Genomic DNA, 19,498 nt, shown 5'->3' with positions numbered 1-19,498 from the left:
AACGAAAATTTGTTTATTCTTCCCACCTTACTTACAGATAAGTCAGCTGTTTCAAGAACTCATCCCGGAATATATGAAAGAAATCGACCCGTAAGATTGCATCAACCTTTCATAAATCCAATCTATTATATCAAATCAAATCAAAATCAAATTTTATTGCTGTTAGTATATTCGTTATTTGTAAAGATATTTGGGCTAAGTCAACAGTGTGACTTGTGAGCCCTACAACATTTTAAAACAGTTCATAAAAAGATACCAATTTTATAAATTGAAAAATTCACAAAAGCAATCAACATCTTAAATTATACATTTAAAAATAAACATTCATATAGATAGATACATTCAAAAATACTTTCAAAGATATAGAACCAACATTATACCAAAAAATTATACAATAAAAATCACTGCTATACCCTATGATTATCCTTTTGATTATCCTATTGTTAGTTTCCATTTTTGGACGTAAATAAGAAAATAGTTTAATTTTAGATTTCATTATTCAGAATCAGCGATTTCAATTTACACTTAAAAATATTTTCTTTTTCTCTGATATCTATATATTGCCCGACCTCGTTTAGTAATTTAATTCCGTAATAAAATAACGATGTTATTTTTTTTTATATTCCTTTCAACGTTGCGTCACATTTTCATACCAGACGCCATTGTAGATGGAATCATCTAACTGGTTTTAAATGAAGTTTATGGAACCGTAGTAGCTCGCTGTCATCACTCTTCTAAATAGAAAACGGCCAAAAGGAAAAGAATCCATTTGAAAGACAATAACGGTAAGTTAGTCAATTGAGAGAGGACACATTCAAACTTCGCGACGAGTCGGAAGAACAAAAAGGAGCCCCCGCTGCGAGAAGCGAAATGTTTCCGTCCAAAACAACTATTCATTTTATTCAACAGCATAAACATCCAAATGGGCCCAAGGGCGACACGAATTTTAACTATGTTTAATTTAAATGTTTTGTCCGCAGCTTATCTAAATTCAAAACATGGATGAATTTAAATTGTATATTTAAAATATCTAGCAATTAATAATGAAATTTGAAGTGTATAATTTTCTTTAACAGAATCCATGTCACGTTTCTCAGAGAAAATCTCTTAATTTTACTAGCGCCATCTTTCTAAACGAAGCCGAATTACAGTAGCAAATGACAGTATTTTTACTTCTGTTTCCAAATTTTTTTTTTCCAAATATAAATAAAATTCATATGATTATTCTATTTGATGAGGACGAGCTGCTACACCGGCCCTACCCTTAAAGGGATCAACTAATTCCACATTTCAGCCACCAGTCTTAACTTATGCTAGGCACTACTGGCGCTCTTTGTACGTAAAAACAATTTTAAAGGGTGTTAGCAGACGAATTTTCAATTAAGTTGTTACTCCATTGGCACGTCTCGGAAAACGAATACATTTCGAAATAGCATTAATTTCCATATTTAGATGTGTACTAGCCGAAAACCACGTTAGATGATTGTACGATTTATTTATTAATATCTGCTAACCAGTCGACGACCACATTGCCACATTTTGAAATATTTGCGTGTTGCCTTCTAATCCTTAAATTGTATTTTTCATATTGAAAGTTGCTACAATTATTCTAGCCCACTTTACGAACATCAGTTTTCACGTGACGTCATCACTTAAGCGTACGGCCAATCTCATCCCTCGCTCGAGCCATCTCGAATAAACGTCTCGTTAGACCTCCCTCAAGCCACTAATCGGTTCAGTGCTGAATTTAAAACTAGCTATTAAAAATGGTTACAATGCTAGTTTTCACAAAGCAGTTCACGAGCGTTTTATTATTAATAGTAGGGGTTGGGTCAAACCCAGATTCGTACTTAACACGAGCCTTAGAAAAAAACTGATATATGTCTTCCTTTTTTGGTAAATAAAGGTTAACGACAATGCATGGGATCTTTTGTAGTAACGTCCAATTACTTATATTCTTCGTAGTGGGAAAAAGATTTGTCTATTATCTTTCGCGTTGCTTTCCCATCCAGATCAATGAAATCGGGTTTACAACAAGTACCTTAGCAAATGGTTTCGATCACACCGAATGAAATAGGTAAATAACTAGTTTATTATTGGCTTACACTGTCGTGCGCCTGTTGTTTTTGATTTGACAAAGAAAAAGTGTACGCAATAATGGTGAACTGCCATGGGCGTAATCCGGACTGTCTCGAAATAGTTCTTAGTTCGCGGGTCAAAAGGAGAGAAATTCCAAAAAATCGCGATTCGGAAAAAAGTGTTTTTACTGGTTTTTCCGGCCCCGGACTCTCTTAGTTTCCTTTCTAGACAGTTAAATCCGAGATAACACTCACGCGGAATGTAGTTTTCTCGAAATTAACCCGAAAATAAAGATTTTCAAGGGGAGGCAGTGAAACATTTCCTATTCCCTTAACGACGTTATTGATGGGTTAGTAGAAAACGAACTTGAGTCTTTCAAGGGGCCCGTTTACTTTTTAAAATTAAGCAAACTTAGTAAATTAGTCTGTTTTCATTTAGCCTTTCTCAGAGCCCTTTCAGATCACCGTAATAACACCATCAGTATTAGAATTCATATGCGAAATCACTCTGACAAGAAGTTAGTTAATAAAAGTAAATAACCCGACTATAATTATGAATATTTTGGAAATAATTTTCATCGTTGGGTCATCAAAAGATAAAAAATGTCCCCCTAATGTATATAATATTTTATTATTATACAAGTTTATAATATATATCAGTATGATAAATTTTACCTATTAGGATTACTATATTATAATATGCAAAATACCGATGGCACAAAACGGTTAATGACAATTTATCGTAAAACTTGCGTAATCAGTTTCTCGGATTGATCAATATTTACGGACAACTTCAGAGTATTCTTTTTAAATCCTGAAATCAACTCGCCACTAAGCAAGTTTTTAAATAAAATCGCGTATTGAACAGTCATTTAAATAACATTTAAATTCTTTCAGAGGTTTATCGGTAAAAGTAAGTGTAGGGAGAAGAGGGCTGTAGTGGAATGAAAAGCTACGTAATCCAACCCGGTCACGTGGGATAAAAAGTTTGGCGTAACTGGCACCGCGCTGTAAGAAGTTATCACCAGCAGCAGTCATGTTTCAAAACCATTGCCGTTAATCCTTTTTCCAGTTATGGCTTGTGCCGAGTTACGCCTTTCGTAGTTGGGAAAAGTGTGTTTAAAGGAGAACTGTCACCAAAACCAAAATTTACGACTTTTTTTACAGAAAGATAGAAAATATATTAATGATAATGTCCCTGAAATTTTAGAGTTATTGGAAATTTATCATATAAATGGGAAATTTATCATATAAATGGGAAATTTATCATAGAAATGGGAAATTTATCATAGAAATGGGAAATTTATCATAGAAATGGGAAATTTATCATAGAAATGGGAAATTTATCATAGAAATGGGAAATTTATCATAGAAATGGGAAATTTATCATAGAAATGGGAAATTTATCATAGAAATGGGAAATTTATCATAGAAATGGGAAATTTATCATAGAAATGGGAAATTTATCATAGAAATGGGAAATTTATCATAGAAATGGGAAATTTATCATATAAATGGGAAATTTATCATATAAATGGGAAATTTATCATAGAAATGGGAAATTTATCATAGAAATGGGAAATTTATCATAGAAATGGGAAATTTATCATAGAAATGGGAAATTTATCATAGAATTGGGAAAATATAGGAAGAAAATTGAGAAAAATGGAAAAATAATAGGAAATGTATTATGCAATAAGAGAAAACGGTTCTCAAAATTGTTTAAATTGGGAATAACATTCAAAATGAAGTTGATAACCGAAAGAAAGTCAAACTACCAGCGAACAGTGTTGGAAATAAGCATCTTTCAAAACTAGGACGTTTTAAGACTACCAATTGTAAAATAATTGTTTTTAATTTTACAAACTTTTTAGTTCAAATATAGGGTATTATAGGAAATTTTATTAAATTATAGGAGAAAAAAGGAAGGTTGTAAAATTATTTTAAAAAAATTAGGAAATGTAGGAACTATAGTTTATTAATATTAAAAATAGCCCTAATGTTTTAACTTTAAAAAAAAATTGTAAATGGCTTGTAGATTTGGGATACAAAGAACTATACAATCTCTTACACTTTAATTAAACTTAAATTGTGGTATTTTATTTTTAATTTTTGTTATTACCATTATGTTTTTATTGTATGGCCACTGTGCCGAAGGCGAATTTGATCCGATTTAAAATAATTGTTTGGCCCCTCCCACGCAAGAGTATATTTACTCTTGTGGATTGAGGGGGATGTACTACTTATTTTTTTCATCATTGTATCACCTTATGGCATCAATAAATAAATCAGAAATAAATAAATAAATAGTTGGGGGACCATTATGCTGGCGGCGCTATTGAAACCGTAGGACGTGTCATACTTCACTAGTGTATTACTTCTGTCTCAACTAAGAGAGACTTCTAATGGCAATAATGGCAGAGGTAAAGAACTGCCAAACCTGGGTAACGCTACTTTACTTTAGAAGCACGCGTCGATAAGAATAAATGCCCTAAGAAAACAGAACGTCTGCGAGGGGTGCAGGAAACCACTAATTAGATTTTAAGTAGTTTAATTAGCGCGCGCTCTTTTTCGAACCCAGCTTTGGCACTAATACTCTAATAACGTTCGTTTTTTCTCGCGCGTGGACCATGGCAATAATGAAACCTTTCTTGACATGGCAGCACCCACACGGCTCCTTCCACTAATTACACTTTCACCCCCGGAACAAAAAACCCGAGAGGAACCCCTCCCACCGTTACTCTGGTAGCCGAAAATCGCCTTTATTTTCATTCGCAACGCGTCCAAGAGTGCCAAGAACTATATCGACAAAAAAGGGAGTATTAAAGATTCGACTAATGACTCGAAATAGCTGATAACAAGCAGAGAAAAAAATTTCGTTTGATGGAGTTAGTAAAATATGCTCAACTTAAACGGGGCTGACCATTTAGATAACAGTACCCAAGTTTCATAACCAGGTAAATCGATTTACGCGTAATTGCTTTTTTGGAAAAAAAACTAATTTTTAACTATCATTACAGTTTTAAATATTTTAATTTTAACAGTATACTACTGATATTATTTGTTATTTATATATATTTTTTTAAAAATTTAAATACTTTATCTCGGAGACAAAACTATGTAAGATTTATATAAAGAAATATCAGATTCTCAAAATCGGGTATGCCGACTTACGCGTATTTGCAATTTTGGTGTTTCACTTTACAAAAATATTAAAAAAGGTGATAATTTCAAAATTACCAATTTTTGAGAAAAGTAGAAATGGCAAATTGGACGATACTATATCCTTAGTAAAAAGACCATAGTTTCACAGTCCACGCTTACTAATACTTCGTCGTGTACCCTGCTGTAGCAAAACATTAGTAAATACCATCTTGAAGAATATCAATTGACTCGAGTGTTCTACTTGGCATAAACTAACAAACATTGTTTTAAACGCGGCTTACAGACGTTTTCAGCCACTCGTGTGACCGCAGCTCCAAAGTTTACGATTTAGTGTAGGTAGAATAATTTTTTTTTTTTTTTTAAATTTAAAAATGTGCTGCTAGCTCCGAAGGGTGTACACGTATGTACACTTCGGAGCTAGCAGCGCATTTTTAATTTTTTCCATGTAGTTTAGGGGATAACTGGTTTGGCGTCAAAGTTATTAAAATTACGATGATTAATTTAAATACCTTAGCTTTTCGTTTAAATTCCTAAAATGGTAATACAAATTTAAATCAAATAGGCCAATACCCACAGATTGTGTACTAATTTCGATTTATAATACAAACCCTTGATAATTAATTAAGAAATCCACTGATTCATTAACATTATCTGGTCCTCCCACATTTGAAATTACATGTACCGAAATTTTTCAAATATCAAAAACCCGTTGCTACACCCCATAATTGGCGAGTAAAGGGTTACCAATAAATTAACCATTTTGTGAAATCGTGGTGATCATAAACCAAATTTGGTTTGAGTTCAATTATAAATTTCCATGAAACCCACGTCTCGACGGGGTAAACTAATCTTAGAAAGACGTCTTGAAGGAAATTTTGGCGAACAAAAAATGTGACTAATTTGAAATAACTTTGTACTTAATAGTCACGCTTTTTAAACATTTTTTCGCGCTCTGATAAGATGGGCAACTAACCAACTTTAATTTCAAAGGTTGAGCAAACATTCGAAGGTTTGAGCGGTAACGTGGGTGGTTTTAATTGGTTACGAGTATATTTAGTTTGACAGCTAACCAAAACGAGTACGGATAAAAAACAATTCCACACAGCTTATACCTTTTAGCTAAACCTGGGTACACGAAGACTGAATTGGTTTGAACAATACTAAATAAACGTATTTGTATTACTGAGAATTATCCAAACACATTAGTAATAATAATTACGATACGTAGGAGCAGCTCCCTACACTAACTTTCACCGTTAACCTCTACAAGTTTTTATGGAAGGAGAAACCGAAGAGCTCGGGGAAATCCCCTTAAACTAGTAGAGAGAGAACTTGCAAATTCAACGCGGAAGGAGTGGCACCGAGTTTTCACTCGGTGCCACAAGCTGGGATCGAACCCCGCTCCTCTTGCTGCGAGGCGAAAGTGCTAACCACTCCGCCACCAACTATAGATAAGACCAGCGCGTCATCAAAGTGGGCTGTGATAGGATTATGGAGCCCGATTTTTCGGAGGTCACGTGCCGGACGTAGGTAAACGCTTCGTTACAAAAACGTTTATCAGGAAGCTCTGGGGATTCGAATTTAGGGTGCGGAATTCTATATTATATTTGATATAGTTAAGATAACTTACGTGAAGAAAGTAGTTTTTTAATATAGCAATGCTATAAAGGAAATATTTACACATTTTTTTTCGATGTTTTACTGTATAGACTTTCAAGATATGAAAAATTCATAGTCAACGGGAGCTAGCATTCAAGCAGCCGTCTGTATAGGATGACTGAAATAGCTTGGGAACAATTTTCCAAAATCCTCACCATTAGATAAATCTGCCTAAATCTGCTTGTAAAATTATAATAAAATGGAAATTACAAGCTTTTACACAGCTTCTATAGCATTCCTATATTTTGTGGCGTCACCGCAAAAATGAAAAGATACATTTAGACACTAACCCAATAGCCGTATTTAGGGTTATTATGTTACTTCTACTTTAGTTAATGCAACTCCTACGTGAAACCGTCTGGCGACGATATTGCTAGACAGGAACAATTAATCATCTCTTTGAAGAAACAATCAATAGTTACAATCCAATTCGATTCGCCGAGTCTATAAAACGCTAATAAGAGAAAAGCGACCATTAGTTCCGGGTGTTTTTTGTATTCGTTCAGCGATGTTTTACGAGACCTTTGACGCGTCGTTATTTGGCGAGCTCAGGGGCCAAAAGATCAGCCCGGCATATTTCTCACTCTTTTCATTATAAGGAATATAAAAATTCTCCGGCTGTTTAGCGCGCCTACGGATATTCACCCTCGAGTAATAAATTATCCGGCAGTTGCCTCGGAAGAATATCGTCGCAACTCTTCGCATCATCGTTTGCCACGAGAAATTATGATACATGTCATTTGTAAGGAAAATTCGGATTTAGCGACGTTATGAAAATCGAATTACTAGCGACATTAAAATAATAAATCGGATTATTGGCCATATTAAAATAAAAACATTTTTAATATGGCCATTAATCCGAATTTATTATTTTAAATTTAAATTAAAAATTAGCATTATTGGCCACATTATTTTAAAGATAATAAAAATGTTAATATGGCCAATAATCCGAATTTGTATTATAATTTAAAATAATAAATTCGGATTATTGCCCATATTGAAATAAATTCGGATTATTGGCCATATTAAAATAAAAATTTCGGATTATTTGCCATATTAAAATTTTTAATATGGTCAATAATCCGAATTTATTATTTTAAATTTAAATAAATAAAAAAATAGCATTATTGGCCATATTAAAATAAAGATAATTAAGATTATTGGCGTTATTAAAATAAAGATAATTAAGATTATTGGCAATATTAAAATAATCCGAATTTATTATTTTAAATAATACAATTTCGGATTATTGGCCATATTAACATTTTTATTGTGGCCAATAATCTGAATTTTATTGCCCATATTGAAATAAAAACAAATCGGATTATTGGCCATATTGAAATTAAAATAAATTCGGATTATTGGCCATATTAAAATAAATTCGGATTATTGGCCATATTAAAATAAATTCGGATTATTGGCCATATTAAAATAAATTCGGATTATTTGCCATATTAAAATTTTTAATATGTTCAATAATCCGAATTTATTATTTTAAATTTAAATAAAAAAATAGCATTATTGCCCATATTGAAATAAAAACAAATCGGATTATTGGCCATATTAAAATAAATTCGGATTATTGGCCATATTAAAATAAATTCGGATTATTGGCCATATTAAAATAAATTCGGATTATTGGCCATATTAAAATAAATTCGGATTATTGACCATATTAAAATAAATTCGGATTATTGGCCATATTAAAATAAATTCGGATTATTGGCCATATTAAAATAAATTCGGATTATTGGCCATATTAAAATAAATTCGGATTATTTGCCATATTAAAATTTTTAATATGTTCAATAATCCGAATTTATTATTTTAAATTTAAATAAATAAAAAAATAGCATTATTGCCCATATTGAAATAAAAACAAATCGGATTATTGGCCATATTAAAATAAATTCGGATTATTGGCCATATTAAAATAAATTCGGATTATTGGCCATATTAAAATAAATTCGGATTATTGGCCATATTAAAATAAATTCGGATTATTGGCCATATTAAAATAAATTCGGATTATTGGCCATATTAAAATAAATTCGGATTATTGGCCATATTAAAATAAATTCGGATTATTTGCCATATTAAAATTTTTAATATGTTCAATAATCCGAATTTATTATTTTAAATTTAAATAAAAAAATAGCATTATTGGCCATATTAAAATGAAGATAATTAAGATTATTGGCGTTATTAAAATAAAGATAATTAAGATTATTGGCAATATTAAAATAAAATTAAGATTATTGGCCACAATAAAAATGTTAATATGGCCAATAATCCGAATTGTATTATAATTTATTATAATAAATTCTGATTATTGGCCATATGAAAATCTAGAAAATCGGATCATTGGCTATAATAAAATGTAAAAATCGGATTATTGGTGATGTTGAGAAAATAGTATTTTGCCCATTAATTTGATGATTACTCCCATGTTCTTACAATTCTAATACGGCTACTTCTAGAGTACATTTATTATTTGGAAATAATGTCAAATTAAATGTAAAATAACTAAAACGATATTTGTATGAGAAGTATTCAACGGAAAACTAGCCAGTTTAGGAAACTACGAATGTTCTTCAAGATGGCTTTCCTAGAATTTGTTCACTACAACGGAATATGATGAGTTTTACCATTCCTGTAGTATCGTTTAATAACGGATTTCCTTCGCGTATTCTATTTACTAAAAATGTAGCAAACACGTGCTTAATTACGAATCAGGTTTGAAATTGTAACTATTTTTGCAACCGGTTTTTGATCCCACGATGAGATAAATCGGCTTAGTTACAATCCCTAAAATTATTATGAATTCCTGATTTGCCCGAAAGTGTACAAAAACTTCAAGGATAATTTTATCAAAACTAGATTTTCCTAGTTACCACGTTTTAAAAGTCAGTTTGAGTTCGGAGGTTGCCAAAACAGGCATGCCTTGTTAACGGCTTGATACGAAATTCTACGCTCGTAATCATTAAATTTCGGGCACCCCCGCAACCTTCCTTCAAATTTATGGGCCATTGATGTGTTTTTTTACCGCGTTATATTTAGATAAATGATATCATCGCATCGGGGAGAGCTTTTTCATTCCCCCTTTAAACATCTCTCGATACATCTGAACTAGAATTAAATCCCGGTTGAGAGAATATGAAACCTCAACTATAGCATCGTTTTCACACGATTCCCGTAGTTATAACCCTCCTACACGCGGATAGAGAACCTGCGATCGAACCGCAGTATCCCCCCCCCCTTTGGCGGAAGAAAGCTTACACGAGGAAAGGCCAAAGGGGCGTGGCTTATCTTCGGGGAATCACGAGGCGACCAGGATGAAAATTCTCCGTTAACCCCAATATATTCTTGTTACAAATTATTAATCTATTCAAAATTGTTCGAATTATTGTCGCTACCGTAAATTGATCGTTTCACGGCTTTTAAAAAAATGACGCGTTAAATAAATATTAATGACGCGAGTAGGTTTGAAGCGAGAAGTGAAACTCATTTTGTTAAGCCAGGGGTCAATTACCCCATGTGGGTTTTCAAGGAATTTATAATTTTCGCGTCTTCCGCTCAAACCAATTTTGGGCAACTCGTATCGCCGCGTGACCACAAATATTTTTTATATAAAATTCCAGGAGTGGATTTCATTTATGGATAACTCGCTTTTTGGCTGGATTGGATGAAATTTCGGTGGTTCATATCAGAATGTCAGAAGTTAAATAACAACAGAAGTATATAGTATATAAATATACTTAGAGATTTACATTGATTGATATACTTTATGGATGTTGGAAATGGTGAAACGTCACAGCTGTAGCTTTAATGGTGGGCGCCGAGCCTTTTTGTATTTGGAAAATAACATTGGTGACGTCATTAAATCTTCTCTTAAGTAATTCATTATATTATATTTTGTTTGAAAAGTGCTTTCCTTAAGTGGTCGGGCATTCAGAAACACATAATTTTGCCGTGGATTTCTGATGATTTTGAAAAATTCCCCTGAATATGTACCGGTTCTCATAAAAATTCCCCTGAATATGTACCGGTTCTCATAAAAATTCCCCTGAATATGTACCGGTTCTCATAAAAATTCCCCTGAATATGTACCGGTTCTCATAAAAATTTCCCTGGATATATATTTATTTAGTGTAATGTGTAGAATTTTAAAAAAATCCGCGGCTATTTATATATGGTCGATTTCTAAATTATTTCAGCGTATTGTGTAGGTGTTAAATATCCAGGATTTCCAAAATGAAATGAATTGCTGGGTTTTCTTTTCACGGATTTTTAGTACATTTTTAAGGTGTATTTTTAAGTAACATTTATTTTGACAAATCTGTAGATTTCAAAATTTCAAAATTTTTAAAAAAGCTATGGAATCATAGGATTTTTCGCAGATTTTAGATTTTTGTTAATTTTTATGATCCGAATGCGATAGCTAGTTTTTGTAATAAATCAGCAGAAATGGGCTTCCCCTAGCAGTAACAAAAGCATTAAAATAGAACTTGTTGAGTATTTAGTGATTCGGTCTTCGGGTTTATGATGCAAATTTAGAAAAGGGAAAAATGATTTTGTTCACTGTAAAGTGGTACGGGACAATATACGCAAGAATCTCAACGCCATCAAACCACATCAGCGGCACCTTTGAACTCCCTGTTAACGTGACGGATTCTCTAATTTGCGAAAGCGGGTTCCCAGTCTTTACTCTTTCAAATGAGGGGTGTGTGGAAACCAAAATATTTGCCACAGGCCGACAGTCGAACGAAATTACAATACCTGCTAGGAATCAAAGTTCACGTGTGAACAACGCCCATTTTAAGTTTTCAGCTTTCATCCCATTTTGTTAGTCTTTGCTAAGGAAACCATCGCGATAGCTAGGAGCAACAAACACAAGGAGAACGCAGCTAGCCTCTAAACACGCTAACGAAGGGTTGTGTACGAATTTCATTGGACGAGCGTCACGAGCATTTACGCTGAACGTTTTACGGGCGGGGGGGGGGGGAAGACAATTTCCGAATTTTCCCCTTCCGACGGCAGCAGGCGCTAAAGCGTTTAACCAATGAAAAATGTACACAAGAAAATCCACGACTTTTGACGGGTTGCGTTCTCCTTGTGTGGGGTGCTGTGTTTGTTGCTCTTAGGTGATAGCAACGTATAGTACGACATTTAAGTATGTCACAATGATCGTCGGTCTCGGAGTCACGGCGTTGTTGGAAGTTTCGTTGATAAAATTAATGTAACATTAGTGTGATAAATATGAGTGAAATAGATTGTAGGTTTCAAATTCTAAAATATTTACCTACGGATACGCAGTTAATTTTCGTTTCGACTCCATAATTAATCATTAATTTCCTAAAGTGCGCTTTAATTTTACTTTTGAAAAGGTTCAGTAAGCCTTGGCTAGCCCGTTAAATAGATTGGAAACCAATATTTTCCCGGGAATCGTTACCTGGAAGTTCCAAAGAACTCTCAGTAATTAGCTAATTAATTATATGGTCGTTGGTAGCACAAAATATATATATTTAAGTTCAGCTTGTTACTGATGATAGTAGTTTTAACGGCAACTTCAGAATGCTTCGACAGCTTTGCCAAATTAACGAAACGGCTCCAGAGTTGTGGAAGGTACCAATTTCCGGTTATAACAAACTCGAAATCGCTGCCTGTTTCGCATTTTCGAAAGACTACTGCAACCTTCATTCAAACCACCAAATATTTCCAGCAGACAATTTACAAGTTAACACATTTTCCAATTTTTTAAATGTATGGCGTAATAAGATTTTATTTTTATTATTACGCAGGAATTAATATAATTCGAAGTTTCATTTAAATCAAGGAATACCTCTGTTTATTGTTCCATATTGAAACAATACGCAGAGGTATTCCTTGATTTAAATGAAACTTCGAATTATATTAATTCCTGCGTAATAATAAAAATAAAATCTCTATGTTATGACTACAGGCTATCAAGGTCCTGTTATAAATTAGTTGACGTAAAATGCTACGGCACCGTCAACAACGGGTTAAATGTGTCCCGTCAACAATGTGAACCAGATCGAGTCATTCTTAAATTGGATGTCCGAGGCCTGATTATTCGTGGCCTCGGTAGTCCAATGGTAGTGGCGTTGGGACGGTAACCCGAAGCTCATAGGTTCGATTCCTGCCCGAGGTGATATGATTTTTCTCAGTCAGAGAACAATACGCAGAGGTATTCTTTGATTTAAATGAAACTTCGAATTATGGCGTAACAAGTTTTATTTATTTTATTTTACAAATATTTTTCGGCCGTTTTGGCATTATAAAAGCATACTTCTGTAATTTAAATCCGTAAATGCGACAGATAATCGATATGACAACCGTTAGCTGCGTGGAATTGACGTTCTATCCAAAAGGTAAGCGCCTCTAGCGACTAAAATACGCAACTTGAAACCAAATGTCTCGCGCTCACCATGACGACGGTACGAAGATAAAGTAATGATTTAGCCGTCCGAAGTCCACCAAAAATATGTGGTCATTCTTGAAATGCTCTTAGTCAACAATTACACGGAAAAGATTTGTTAAATGACGCACTTATGTGAACGTAATTATAAACTCATGATTATAAGTTAGAACCGTCAAAGATACAAAACCTGGCCACAAGGGCACAAGGGCAAATCTCTAGTCACACGACGCAGATTTGCCTCCACAATTTTGGAAAAGAAACATTTTGTGTACTAAGAAAAATATGTAACGATACGCTATAACCTCAGGGGTTTTTAAAGCGTGGGTCACGACCCCCGAGGGAAAACCGAGGGGCAGGTCACTTCCATTTTGGGTGCGTCTTAATCATAGTAAAATGATTAAATCAGGGTAATCGTGATTAAATCAGGGTAATCAAGGTTAGAAAATCTAATCACGATTTAAACGAGATTTAATCATTCTAATCATGATCTAATCTTTTTAATCAGGATTTAATCATTTAAACGCGATTTAAACATTCAAATCATGATTGAACGTGATTTAATCAACTTAATCGTGATTAAATTGAATTTAATCAAAATAATCACGATTAAATCGGATTTAATCTTTTGAGGGGTGCGTCGTTAATCAAGGAAGTGGCCTGCCCCTCGGGGAAAACCAAGGACACAGCGAAACCCTTCTTTCCATGTCAGAATTGAATATTATTTCAAGTTTTTAACCAAAACACAGCGAAAATATAAATATTTCTTTTGTTTCGTTTTACCTAAACTAAAAAAATCTACCCTTTTTTTAACATATTTTTTACCTTAAAAAACTGATTATTGAAGGCACTTTCAGTAGATACTCTCTAATTCGTCTATTGAAAATGTATCGCAGAATAGAGGTGAGGGTTTAGACCGAGGGTAAATGGTTTTTATGGGCTCCCAGGGACGATACTCGATCGGAAACGTGCGAAAACGGCTGCGATAGCTAAATCCTAGTACTTTTTCGACGTTACAAAAAAAACATTAATCGCGCTTATCAAATATCAATAAAAAACATATCTACTGCAACTGTTTAATGGCCTGGGTGGCCTCTGCATACACGTACACACATTTACATCTTACATTAATATTATAACAATTATAGTACTAATATAATATGTATATAATAAAGATAGTAAAATAATAACCTACACTTAATAATCATTCCTTTAAGACTTCATATACGTAATTAAAAGCCATTTAAAATAAATACCTATAATTTTAATGGCTTCTCGCGCATTTTCGGTAATTATGCAATTAATTTCATTATTTTGTTTTTAGGTTTTCTGATAACTCTTAGTACGCTGTCAAAAAAATTGTTTTTGATGAAATGTAACTGGTTGTATCAGACATTCGGGAGGCGAAAGGCCAAGTAATCGAACGGAAATAATCCATGTTTTTTCAAGTCAAGATAGCCGTTCTAATTTATTCAAGGCGGTTTGATAATTGATAGAAGCAGATTTGATTCCTTTTAACATAAGCTGGCTTAAAAATTTAATTACGATAATACGTGTTGTAATGTTTAAATTGTCACAGTTAAAATACTTAGTAATTTTAATTACCTAAATTCGTTATTTCTAAAATATAATATCACCCGTTGAAATAAACTAGATTGGTAAAATATTTTGGTATTACGTTAAAATTACAAAATTAAATTATTTAGGCCAATTAACTAAATACGATAAGTGTAAAATAATTGTTTTTATTTTTAGCCCTTAAATATATGCGTTTTAATTTTCAATTTACATAAATTTTAATATTTCAGCTTACTAGTTTATTGCATAGCTAATTTCATTAGATATTTTTAAATAAACACCAACCTTTTAGATGTTATTTACGTTTTCCGATTAGCCCTTTAATTTACAATTTTTTATCTAACCAAATTTAGACAAGTTGAAGTTTTGTTATTGAATTTATTTCACATTAGGTATTAAAAAACGAATAAAATATCGGTAAATATAAATTTATGAAAACTGCGATACGATCCAGCCTTGTCTCTACTCTCACTGCGAAATTAATCCAATATCATCGAAAGATATATTGAACAGATTAAACCAGCGCTAGAAATCGCGTGGGTTTAACTTGTAGGGAAAACAGTTTGTGCGCAATAAGATTGCGTTTGAAATTCTACAGGGCTTTTACTAAAACGGGCTTAAACTCCAATTCGATAATTTCTTCTGTCATTTTTTATGGCGAAATATACTTACACAAATTAATCGTAATAAAATGATTAAATAAAATTATTTCAATTATTAAATTAAAAAATAAAATTAATTAAGCTATTAAATTCTGAATCCACATTTTAATTGATGGAGCTAAAACTCAATTTATCGGAAATGTAGAATTACACTGCTACGAGTAGACTAACGTAAGTTTACCAGTTTATTTTTCCATCAAAAGATGGCACTCTTAGCCAATACAACAATTGAAATACCTTTCATAAAAAAACCCGCAATAATCAAAACGACAACAGCTCACCGATTTAGAAATGAGATTGTGTGGTCCCTTCAAAAACGTCCTTGTCGGATGTCAAAACGATTCACTCCGAAGAAAAACGCGGGTACAAATTGTCACTCGCGATTCTCCGTCACAAATCTGGTTTCGAGAGGCCTGCTTTGATCAGGAAACCAATTCCAAATTTCTTCTCCAATATCCTAAACTCTGATTTCTTAAACACGGCCAATATTAGCGATGCTGGAAATCAGGCGAAACTTCGGATCTGGCACGTGTCGGAGTCGCGCTCGCGAACGACTTAGTACGCTTCCATCGGAAGACGAAATGCCAAACTGGTTGGCTCGCGCAAAAAACTCAAACACAACGCGGCACTATTGAAGCGAGCGCGATCGAAGCGCCACCCCACAAAAAATACTCTTTCTTTGAACTTGTCTTGGATTTTTTAGATTTTTTTCGGCGTATTTCTTTCGGGGGTAAATAATTTGATAGTTTTGACCTTTGAAACGCGGCCTAAGAAAACTTTGTTTCACTCTATAAATACAGTTTCCGAAAAGGGAGAATAATAGGCCCTTTTGAGTTTTTAAGAAACCCGAATTTGAAATGAAACTTTGGAAATTTTTAAGAACTACCGAAAAGCTTCGCATTTGCTTATTTCTATAAATTTATTAGTTTGTTTATAAATGACCTCTCGATTAAATGGGATATACATGTATAAGCGATTAAGTGTGTGATATTTTTTTTAACGTAACTAGCGATAGTAACCTTTAGCCTCTTAAACCGGGGGGCAGAAATGACAAATTAGGTGATACTACTTAAGTTATACTCCCTTTTAACTTCTCTGACGTTATGACCAAAAATTTCCTTCGAATTATGAACAGTGGTGGAGTCCTAAAAAATAAGACCCGGGGCGCTACCTGGGTACGGCCAACTTCGATTTTACGCGTAATCGAAGTTGGCTGTACCGGCCGCTATAAATTATTTACGAAATAGAAGGAAAAAACGGAAAAATGTAAAAAGCACCGGGGCGATGCCGTGGCCCGACTACACCACTGATTATGAAGTTCCACTAAACACCGCAAACGAACTTGGCGCTGTGTGTTATTGTTAGGTAACGATGGCGCGGAATCTCCTTAGCCAGCTTATTTTTTCTTGAGACGAAGGGTTATTGAAAATTAAAACCTCTTGAAAATTAAAATATAGTACTAACGACGCTAAGAAATCTTCGAAGGTAGGCTACAAACTTGGTCATCCCTGCAGGCTTCTAAAATCTTGGGCGCGTTCTGGAAGATCCATCAGCCTCTCGTTTGTAACGTTGCGGCAAGAGCCACTGAACGCATTTTTATAAATCTCAAACAGTGGATGATCGGATTTTAGTCTGCTGAATAGTCCGATACAATGCTGGTGTACCTGCTCTTGCGTTATTGAATACGCCGCTCGCTCCGTTTACATGATTTACAAAACTTGGTTCGCCGCCATATTTTTAATCAAATAAACCTGCTCGACGAGGCGATTGGTTTATTGTCAATCGGTTGAACCTTGGATTAAAGTTCTCTCCCCACTGGTTTAAGGGGTTTTCCCCGAGCTCTTCGGTTTCCCCTTCCATAAAAACTTGTTTAGGTTAACGGTAATAGTTAGTGTAGGGAGCTGTTGGCTCGCGTGGCATACAGGGCTTGCCACCACCCTCCTACGCGTTGTAACCCGGCCACCTGAATTAAAGGCTTCAAAATTTGCTTGATGACTTAGGCCTAAGGTGGTGGCTTGGGTATTAGCCTAGCTGATTATTATTATTATTATTATTATTAACAATAGTAGTGCCTACCTGGATATATCACTCTAGAGTTCCGCGTGCATTTGCTAAGTGTTTGTTACGGGTTCTGCCTTGTAGAAGGCTACGTGTTACTCGAGTTTCGGAAATTCTCCGTTAACTTCGCCGAAGCGGCGCTGCTGTCGCAAAAGTCATTTGCTTCTCAGGTTTATTCCAAGTGATATATCCAGGTAGGCACTACTATTGTTAATCCAAGGTTGAACAGCGCAACGTCATACCTGGTATAGAAAAAAAATGTTTCTGAATAGTGCAACGTTGAATTTATTTGAAGGTTACTGAACGTACCCAATATCTTTCATATTAAGATTAATTTTGACTTAAAAATTTGCAAATTAACCTTAAATGCTGATAATCATACTTAGTTTTTAAAATATTTGTTGTTGTACCTAAGCAAATTTCAAAAAAAAGTGGACAATTTTGTCAAATATGAGCCGTTTCGTAAATTTCAGGTAGACATAGTCTACCTTAGTGGCGCTACTGCCAAAAACGCGCTATGGTTGATAATGTTTCCTATTTATAGCCATAACGTACCGTAACGTGACGGTTATTCTATTCTAGCCGTTAAAGAGAGCAGGAAAATCCGTTTTAATAGTTCAAATTTCTGCCACCAGAATTAACAGACGATTGAGGTAACTGACGCTAGTTACGTTAAAAACAAGTAATATTGCGAAGCACACATTAATCAAAGTTAAAGGCCTACGAAGGAGCTATTTGATTCTACTACATTTTTAACAATACATTCCGATCAAAAGCTCCTATGGTCTACGAACACTAAAATGCGTCGCTTATTAGCGTAATTGTATAATATTGTTACATAAGTGTGACACTTCCTATCCTTATGGAACAATATTATAGACTTATGGTATTAGCAAACGATTTTTTAACTTTTAATCAACCAAACCGGCGTTGGCAAGTTTTAGATGCATTTTGTGTAGCTCCTCGGAATGCATAAATCTGAGAGTTCGTGGTCGGAGGTTGAAACCGATAATAATAATAATCAGCTAGGCTAATACCCAAGGCACCACCTTAGGCCTAAGTCATCAAGCGACTTTTGAAGCCATTTATTCAGATGGCCGGGTTACAATGCGTATTATTTCTGCATTGATCACGCCATTCCACCAAACAATGTGTTTATATTCAATTTTTGTGGCCAGCAATAGTACGACAATTGTCCACACGAGGGCTCATGATTTTAGTTCCTCCAATGAAATTATCCGCATTTGGTTATTATCGTCGACTCTAATGTTTCCTGTATGAAAGTATTTATGTCTGCTATTTCTACGATAGCAATATTAGATATAAAGACGACGAGTCAAAGACTCCAAAGCAGTGTGAGAAATAAGGCACTATCACAGGCCAATCGCCAGTTTAAAAATTACCTGCGCCTGTTTAAAAATTAAATGCTTGGGGTGTTAATGGCCCTGGTGACCACTTAATTAATTCAAAGTTTTTTCCCTTCAAGATTTTAGTTCATTAAAAAAATTTATATTAATCCCTAAAAATGTTTGGTCTTTGCTTCTATGCTGTGTGCTTGGCCTTGTGCCAATTGTGTGTATGGGTGGGTGACTAGGGGAGTCTGTCTACTCTACAAAAAGAAGAAGTGAATTTAGCAGTTAGCAAAAAGAAATATAAATAGTCTCTCTCTCAGTAGGCTTGTTCGGGTCGGGTCTATAGCACATATTGTCAAGAATAGGTAATTTGACCATAAATTATGAAAGCATGAATTTGAAGGTTAAAAGTGGTAAGTGTCCAGTGGCGATTTTTTAATTTAACTACCTAGGGTAACTGGCCACAGGTCCAGTTTTTAAAAAAAACGTTATTTATCACCCTGCTCC

General features: G+C 34.1%; 1 protein-coding gene across 2 annotated transcripts in view; it reads right to left on the bottom strand.

Moving 5' to 3' along the window:
- The window catches only part of LOC149921107 (ADAMTS-like protein 5), a 41,032-nt gene extending 24,913 nt beyond the window's left edge, over positions 1-16,119 (bottom strand). Inside the window, exon 1 of one of the 2 annotated variants that reach the window (XM_090163825.1) lies at positions 15,863-16,119. The gene's annotated coding sequence lies outside the window, so the exon portion shown is untranslated. The remainder of the gene's footprint in view (positions 1-15,862) is intronic. The other variant, XM_090163824.1, reaches the window with a different exon arrangement.
- Between the last annotated feature and the right edge of the window lie 3,379 nt (positions 16,120-19,498).

This window comes from Leiobunum rupestre, chromosome 11, assembly GCF_980474605.1.
Source record: "Leiobunum rupestre chromosome 11, qqLeiRupe1.1.hap1, whole genome shotgun sequence".
Taxonomy (NCBI): Eukaryota; Metazoa; Arthropoda; class Arachnida; order Opiliones; family Sclerosomatidae; genus Leiobunum; species Leiobunum rupestre.
The sequence above is the reverse complement of the archived record's forward strand: the minus strand, read 5'-3'. Positions and strand labels throughout refer to the sequence as shown.